Raw genomic sequence first — 7,722 nt, forward strand, 5'->3', positions numbered from 1 at the left:
TTATTGGTCTCCTGGTCTGAGTTCTTCAAGTTACTGCTCCAGATTTGGTCTGAGAAATAAAACATCGGGCTTGCCCCAGGTTGGAGTTCCAGAAGACATGTACTTAGCCCATCAGTCAATCTGGAAAGCTCTTCAAGTTCAGAGTGGCTGAATTGCAGGCTCCCTTTTGGTCTGGAATTTCTGCCCTTATTATTCCTTTGCAGACTTTAGGCTGGAGTTACAACCTTGCTATATTCCTGTGCAGTAGAGGCAAACAGCTGCTGCTTGCTTCTATACTTGCTCAGTACCCAGACACCTCATCCCTGGGTTCAGATCCCCTCCTCAGTTGGCCCTGGATTTGTGACCTGGAACTGTGTAGCAAGGGACAGAGCTGCTAGTTGGCATCTGTTCCTGCATCCTGCACAAGATCAGGCTTCTTGGTATGTGTAGACCCTATTCTTGCCCTTGTGCACAGCTTAGCCTTCTCTGGCCAGACCCCATCCTCAATGTCCTCACACTTCTCTGTCTCCCCATACAGACAAGGGCTCAAAAAAGTGAACTGTGATTTTTTACTTGGATTTCCCAATAGTGATTCAGTCTAGTGCATTTTTTAGACCTTTGTGGAAGAACTGTTAGAAAACTCAGCTAGTTCATAAGATATGATAATCAGACTCCTGGAGCCCATTCTCTTCCCCTTCCCTTCCCTTTTTTTTCTGCCAGCCTACACCTCTATGAGATTTGGAAGGGGAAAAAGATGCCCCAGAGACATAGACATGTCTGTGACCCTATTCCTTGACCCTCTGCTGGGTCATCTTTTAGTCACAACAAGTCACAGCAAGCTGAAGAAGGGGTTGAAAACAAGGAAACTTTTCCCAATATGAATACATAAACCATCAAAAGAATGTGTCCCAAGTGCCAGAATTCCTACTTAGAATTTTGATGATCCCTTTTTCCAGACAAGGCAATCCCAGTTCCAACCAAATCTCAAATGGTATGAATTCCAAACCTCTCTCTATTCTGCTTGCCCTTCTCTCTGGACACCTTCCAGTTTATCAATATTCCTTGTAAAATGTGGGAACCAGAATATTCCAGATGTGCTCTGACAAAGACAACCTATGTTAGAATTATCACTTGCCGGGTCCCGGAGGGTATGCCTTTAAGTGGCATAATAAATACAAAGAAAAAAAGAAAGAAAAAATGATTGGCAGATGTACTCAAACATCTCTTATTGAGGACAAAGAGCAAAGCCCACCAAACTAAATCAACATATCCTTTGACGCTCTGTGATTTCCAAAGCAAAGGTAGTAAGTAATAGGTGAAGAAGTAAAAATGATATTGGAATTTATGGATCAAAGAAGAAGAAATGAGAGAAGCCAAAGAGTACCACACAAAAGTCTCACACTTAGACACCATGAATACTTTCTCCAAGGAAAGAATCTATAGATACTAGATATATCAAGCATCTAAAATATTACAAAAATGACAGGGAGTATATTGTAACATCTAGGAAATGACTCATTAGTTATGTAGGAGTCATTGTTGAACAGTCTGTGTCAAATCTATTCATCAACTTGTTAGAGCAAAGATCAAAATTAGTAAAAAAAAAAAAAAGCTTAAAGAATTAAATTGAGAATAAGGTATGTAGTTAAAAACAACTCCAATCTGACAAACAAATTATTGTCAAAAATGAGATATGGGGTAGAATAAAAAGTAGAGATTGCAATCCTATGAAAGTTAAGCAGTGTACTAAAAGTTAAGTGATATAAATGAATTGCTAAAAATAAGGATATGTGAGAAGATAGGCACTGTATTAGGACAGAGGGAAACCAAATCTCCCCACAAACACCCCAGGAAAGCTTTGAAAGTTCACCAGGAAAAACAAGGATGAGAACAAATCTGCTCCACTGAGTGGAGCACTACATAGAAAGACTGCCAAAATTATGGAAACTTAAGAGCCTCCAGGCGGAAACTGAGAAAGCAGAAGCCAAACCAACACCCAGGGTGCAGAACACGAAATCGCTTGATAGGTCAGCAAACAATCTGCTAAAGTCATAGCAGAAAGCAGGGCCAGAGCGTAGCCCAAATTGGAACACCTGGCCTGGGCATCTTAGCACCAACAGCCAAGCAATTTTAATAGAAACAAAGGAAATTAAGAAGCACTCAAGAAGCTCTCGTAACAGATCCAAAGCATCTTAGAACTTGAGTGAAAAGTTATTCCCAGTAGAGAGAGAGCAGGAACAGGAGCCAGACCAGAAGCCAGGCTCTCTGTGCTCAGACATCTTGAACACCCAGGCAACTCGACAAATAAAACTTACAAAATATTATTACTTTTGGGAAAATACTGCCTAAAAGGAAAATATTTCAAATCTTAATCTTTGAATGCTTTTTATGCCCTTTGGTTTCAAAGACACTATTATTTTGTCGAGTTAGTATTGAGACAGAACACTTTGAAGGGAAAGAGGGAAACGTTACAGGATACCAAAATACAGCATTTTAGAAAGTAATTATTGAAGTGAAAATACTTTTGAACACACATACACTGTATGTTATAGAAACAAACCTTTAAAAAAAAGAATCAACATGGGCCAAAATATTCTTTCCTAGAAAAACGGATGATAACATCTTTGGAACAATGCAATTTATGACAATCTTTATTAAGAAAAACAATGGAGATAATTTTTATATTCTGAGCTTAGATCTTGGAGATAAGATAGTAATTTTTATTGTCATAGGCTGACAAATAAGTTACATATAATTTAATCCTTGTTATTTAGATAATAAAACTAGATAAATTATAGACAATTATTTCATTTTTATCAACTCATGCTAGGCTTGTATAAACAGTTGAGCAATCCCAAAGTTCATGAAGGGGAAATTATTGATAACTTGTTCCCCCTAAGACTAGTAGTGAAATAAATAGCTTCAAATTTAGGCCAAGTTAGTACTGAACCCCTGATTTAGTAAGCAGGATTAAAACCGTAGTGAATTAATTAGTATGCTAATTTTATTAAGCAAGTTTAGAATTCCTTATATAATTCTAGATGGATTAAAGTCCTGTATTTTATAGTTAAATATTGCTTTGGTTTTGAATGTATAAGCAGTATTTCAAAGAAATCTAACTTTATTCATGATCCATATTACAAAGCAAGGGCTACTAGATTCCCAAAGTGGAAAGAAAATAACAAGAATAGTTTGTTATTAATACTGCTTGAAGTGGAAAACCTTTATCTGAAGTTAGCAGCAATGCTGAAAAACAAAACAAAGATAATTTTATATTATATTCATTAGCAAGAATCTTCAGGTTCTAAATTCTAAAGTTTTTCAGCAGTAAACCTAATAGAAGTTTGTAATGAAGACTGAATTATGACCATCTATTCTGTTTCAAATCTTACGAGTGCATTTGGTGAATGTTTCTCGGTGTGTTAGATTAAGGCTAGCCAACATTTTCTTCTATATTTTTTCAGTCTTTTGATTGTTAAAAATATTTCTTGTTGGTTCATCAAGTTGTTGCCTTCTATTCGGCATATTCTAATTTTTAGAGAGTTTGGTGCTTGGTGAAGGCTTACTCCATTGTCTGTTTGTATCCAAAGAACTAATTCTCCTTGTCATCATTTTCTCTCCAGCTATTCCTTGTATTTTAGCTCTCTTGTTCCATTTCTTCCAAGGACTTTTTGGAAGTAATTCTTATGACTAGGCCATTAAGAATTTTCTCTGATGCTTTTATTTGGATCTGTTTTCTTCTGGCTTTAATTCTTAGCTCTCTCAGTTCAAGGTAATTTCTCATTGTGTTTATAATTTTTTTTCTGATTATTCAGATCTCCAGTTTCAAATTCTGAATTGGGGCTTTATATTTGGGTCAAATCCTACTCTTTTCTGTACTCTTGGATCTATCCAAATCTATTTCTATAAACCAAAACAAAACTAGAAAATCTAGGAATATATAGTCCTTCTCTTAATAGAGGAAAGTAATATCTATCTAAAATCAATAGTCAACCCTATAGTAAGAAAAGGTCAAAATGGGTATATGATTTAGACATAACGGGTGATTTTTATATATGTAGACATAAGGGTGAATTATAAATAAATTAGGAAATCACAGAATAGTTTACCTACCAGATATATGAAGAAGGGAAGAATTTATGACCAAAAAAGAGATAGAGAATATTCTAAGATGTAAAATAAATAATTTTGATTATATTAAATTTAAAAGTTTTGTACAAACAAAACCAATGCAATCAAGATTAGAAGGGAAACCACAGACTAGGGAAAGAATTATAACAAATTTCTCTGATCAAGATCTTATTTCTCAATTATGTAAAGAACTAAATCAAATTTATAATACAAGTCATTTCCCAAATGACAAATGGTCAAAGGATATAAATAAGCAGTTTTCAGATGAAGAAATCAAAGCTATTAATCATCATATAAAAAAATGTTCTAAATCCCTCTTGATTAGAGAAATGCAAATTAAAAGAACTATGAGGTACCACCTCATACTTATCAGATTGACCAATATGACAATGAAGGAAAATAATAAATGTTGGAGGGGATGTGGCAAAATTGGGACACTGATGAATTGCTGGTGGAGCTGTGACTTGATCCAATCATTTTGGAGGGCAATTTGAAATTATGCCCAAATGGCTATAAAAAAATGCATTCCCTATGATCCAGTAATACCATTTACTAGGTCTATATCCAGGAGAGATTTTTAAAAAGGGTGGAGGGGGATGTACTTCTACAAAAATATTTAGAGCTGCTCTTTTTGTAGTGGCAAAAAATTGGAAATTAAATTCCAATGCCATCTATTGGGGAATGGCTGAACAAGTATATGATAGTGATGAAATATTATTGTCCTGTAAGGAATGATGAACAGGATGATTTCAGAAAGAGCTGGAAAGACCTTCATGGACTTATGCAGAGTGAAATAAGCAGAATGAGGAAAACACTGTATACAGTAACAGCAATATTATGGAATGATCAACTGTGATAGACTTAGATATTCTCAGCATTGCAATGATTCAGGACAATTCTGAAGGACATATGACCAAAAAAATGTTATCCACTTCCAAAGGGATAAGCTCCATATGGAAATATATCTACTCAGGAGGACAGAGTTTGATGTTTTGCCCAGACCATGCTGAAAACACCTACTTCCATGTGGCCAGGACTTTTATGCCCATAAGTGGTAAAGATGGCACATCAATATTCCTAGAGGTCACCGGGAAGAGACATCAATATAGCTGGAGCCTTAACCTAGACTTATGGAAAAAAAAGTCTTAAACTTAAACTTAAAACTTCCTTGCCTTTATGGGAAAGCACTAGCATATAACCTGTGTGGAGTATGCTTGTGAGGGTGAAAGACCCTAATGGATAGCAATCCTATCACATTTCACTCCTTACTGGCAAGGCCTCAATAATCTAGAAGACCTTCTACCTATTCTATATAAATTGCTTTCTTAATCTTGCAAAAAGTCTGACATAGTCTGGGGAGGGGGTGGTGGGTGATTTTAAAATATTTTAAACATCATAAAAAATTTTAAAATCAAAAATGTTAATGTTCACCTCTGAAAGAGTAACCCACAGGTGGAACAGAGTGAACCTCATAGATCCTAGACTTCCCTTCCCCTCTTTGGAAGGACAGGGTCCTAGATCTCAGTGATCTGTAGATGTCAATAGTCTCAGTGTAGTAGGTGATGCCTAATCTTTGCAGTACACAGTAGGTCTGTCTCCTGATATAAGGTAGTAATGATAAGCAGGAGTAATACCAGCAACAATAGAGCACAGACACCTTCAGTACAGTAAACAATTCTTCATCACTAATTAGGATTATCAGTAGAAAAGTAAATAAAAAGTCATAAATCTCTTCCATCCAACCTGACTCAGAATCTGAGTTGATGCCAAGCATCTCACCATGTCACTATCCGCTCCCTGATCCCTGGCTCACCAGACAAAAGTCTAGCCCCAATCCTGGTAGCTGAACCATGGAGGTCATACCAAATTCTTGCCTTTAGGATTACAGAATCTGTTTAGGATTCAGAAGCTAAATTAGGACTCTTCCTTATTACCAAGACAGTAAGAGAATCTCCAAATATGCATTCAGAATAGTTTTATAGTGATAGACTCCCTTCCCCCTGCTCTTAGAAACAATGCATCTTATTTATAGTTTTAATTAATTTTTTGTTGAATCTCTAGAATTTTCTGTATAGATCATCATATTATCTGCAAAAAGACAGTTTTATTACTTCTTTGCCCATTCCAATTTCTTTTTTTCTCTTATTGCTATTGCTAGCATTTCCAGTACAATAGTAAAAATTATCTTTTGTAAAAAAAAAAAAAAAAGAAACAATGAATCTCTCAACAATATCATACCTATGTTCCCCAAGCCTCTTCTATAAAGGAATTTTCAGAACCATCCCTTAGGAAATGAAACCTGACAAATGAGAGGGTAAGAACCTCCAGGCTCTAAGTAAATGCACTGAGGAAGAATAAGGAAGGGCTGGAAATGAACAATATGAATAAAGTGCAAAAGCAATCCATTCCTATTAGGTATGTCTTCCTGGACTGGACCCAAGAAACTATGGAAATGACAAGCCATTCCTAGGGTAGCATTGATTTCTTTTAGATGTGATTTCTAAGAGGTTGGGGTGTGATGTTGATTAGCCAGGGCTAACCTCTAGCATTGATAGGTGAGTTAGATTTAGTTTTCCAGTTACGAACAGGCTGATGATCATTTGGGTTACATGAGTGTTCTGATTGGTCCAGGAACCTGATCAAACAAGACTAGCCCTCTCATCCTTAGTTAGGAGATCAAATTCCATACAAAATGATATCATAGCCTTCATATCAAGATTAGCATTGGACCCCCTCCTCAACCTCACCATTCCTCAATGGATGCAGCTTAGCTGTTTGATTCAACTAAAAACAAGTAATATTCCTTATAGATGCTGACATGTCATTCAAGCAATAATATACAATTGGAGACATTAGTAGAATTCCTCGATTGCTCTTGTTCCCAAAGGAGAGAGCCTTTGATTATGTATTCCCTATCTCTCCAAGTCCCAAAATATTTGCCTAGGTCAATCGCCATTATTCAGGAGTTCTGTGAGAATTTTTTGTTGTTAGTATATCTATCTCATCATTTTCCAAATTGCTGCTTTTCTGGAATTTTATGATTTCTTGAAATTTATCTTGTAAGATGAAATCAATTCTGAAACTCCCTCCTCCTCAGCACTCCCTGCCCCTGGGACTCTTCCCTCCCTATGATGGGAGAGGGTGGATTGTGGACTTTGGAGACCTCCTCCATGATCCTCCATCATATGAAGAAGGTTCTCTGGGAATCCACTTCATCATTTCCCAGATTGTTATTTTCCTGGACTTTCAGCTTATTTTTATGTCTTATCTTTCCATTAGATTGCAATCTCCTTCAGAGTTAACACTGTCATCCCCTTTTTTTTCTATCTCCTGTGCTTAGCCCAGTGCCTGGCATGTAGTAGGTGCATACAATAAAGATTTATTGCCTGAGTGTCTCTGCCTAATACTCTCTGCCTAATCTCTTAAGACTCTTTTACATGCTAGTCATTCATCATGCAATTCAGTTCACTGGAATGACCTTCAAAGCCCCCCCTGTTCCTTTAGGACAGGGGTTGGCAACCTTTTTGACCGTGAGAGCCATAAACGCCACATTTTTTAAAATATAATTTCGTGAGAGCCGTACAGTGTTCACAGTGCCGCTCCTGTAACAGA

The sequence above is a fragment of the Gracilinanus agilis genome, chromosome 6 (genome assembly GCF_016433145.1).
Source record: "Gracilinanus agilis isolate LMUSP501 chromosome 6, AgileGrace, whole genome shotgun sequence".
Taxonomy (NCBI): domain Eukaryota; kingdom Metazoa; phylum Chordata; class Mammalia; order Didelphimorphia; family Didelphidae; genus Gracilinanus; species Gracilinanus agilis.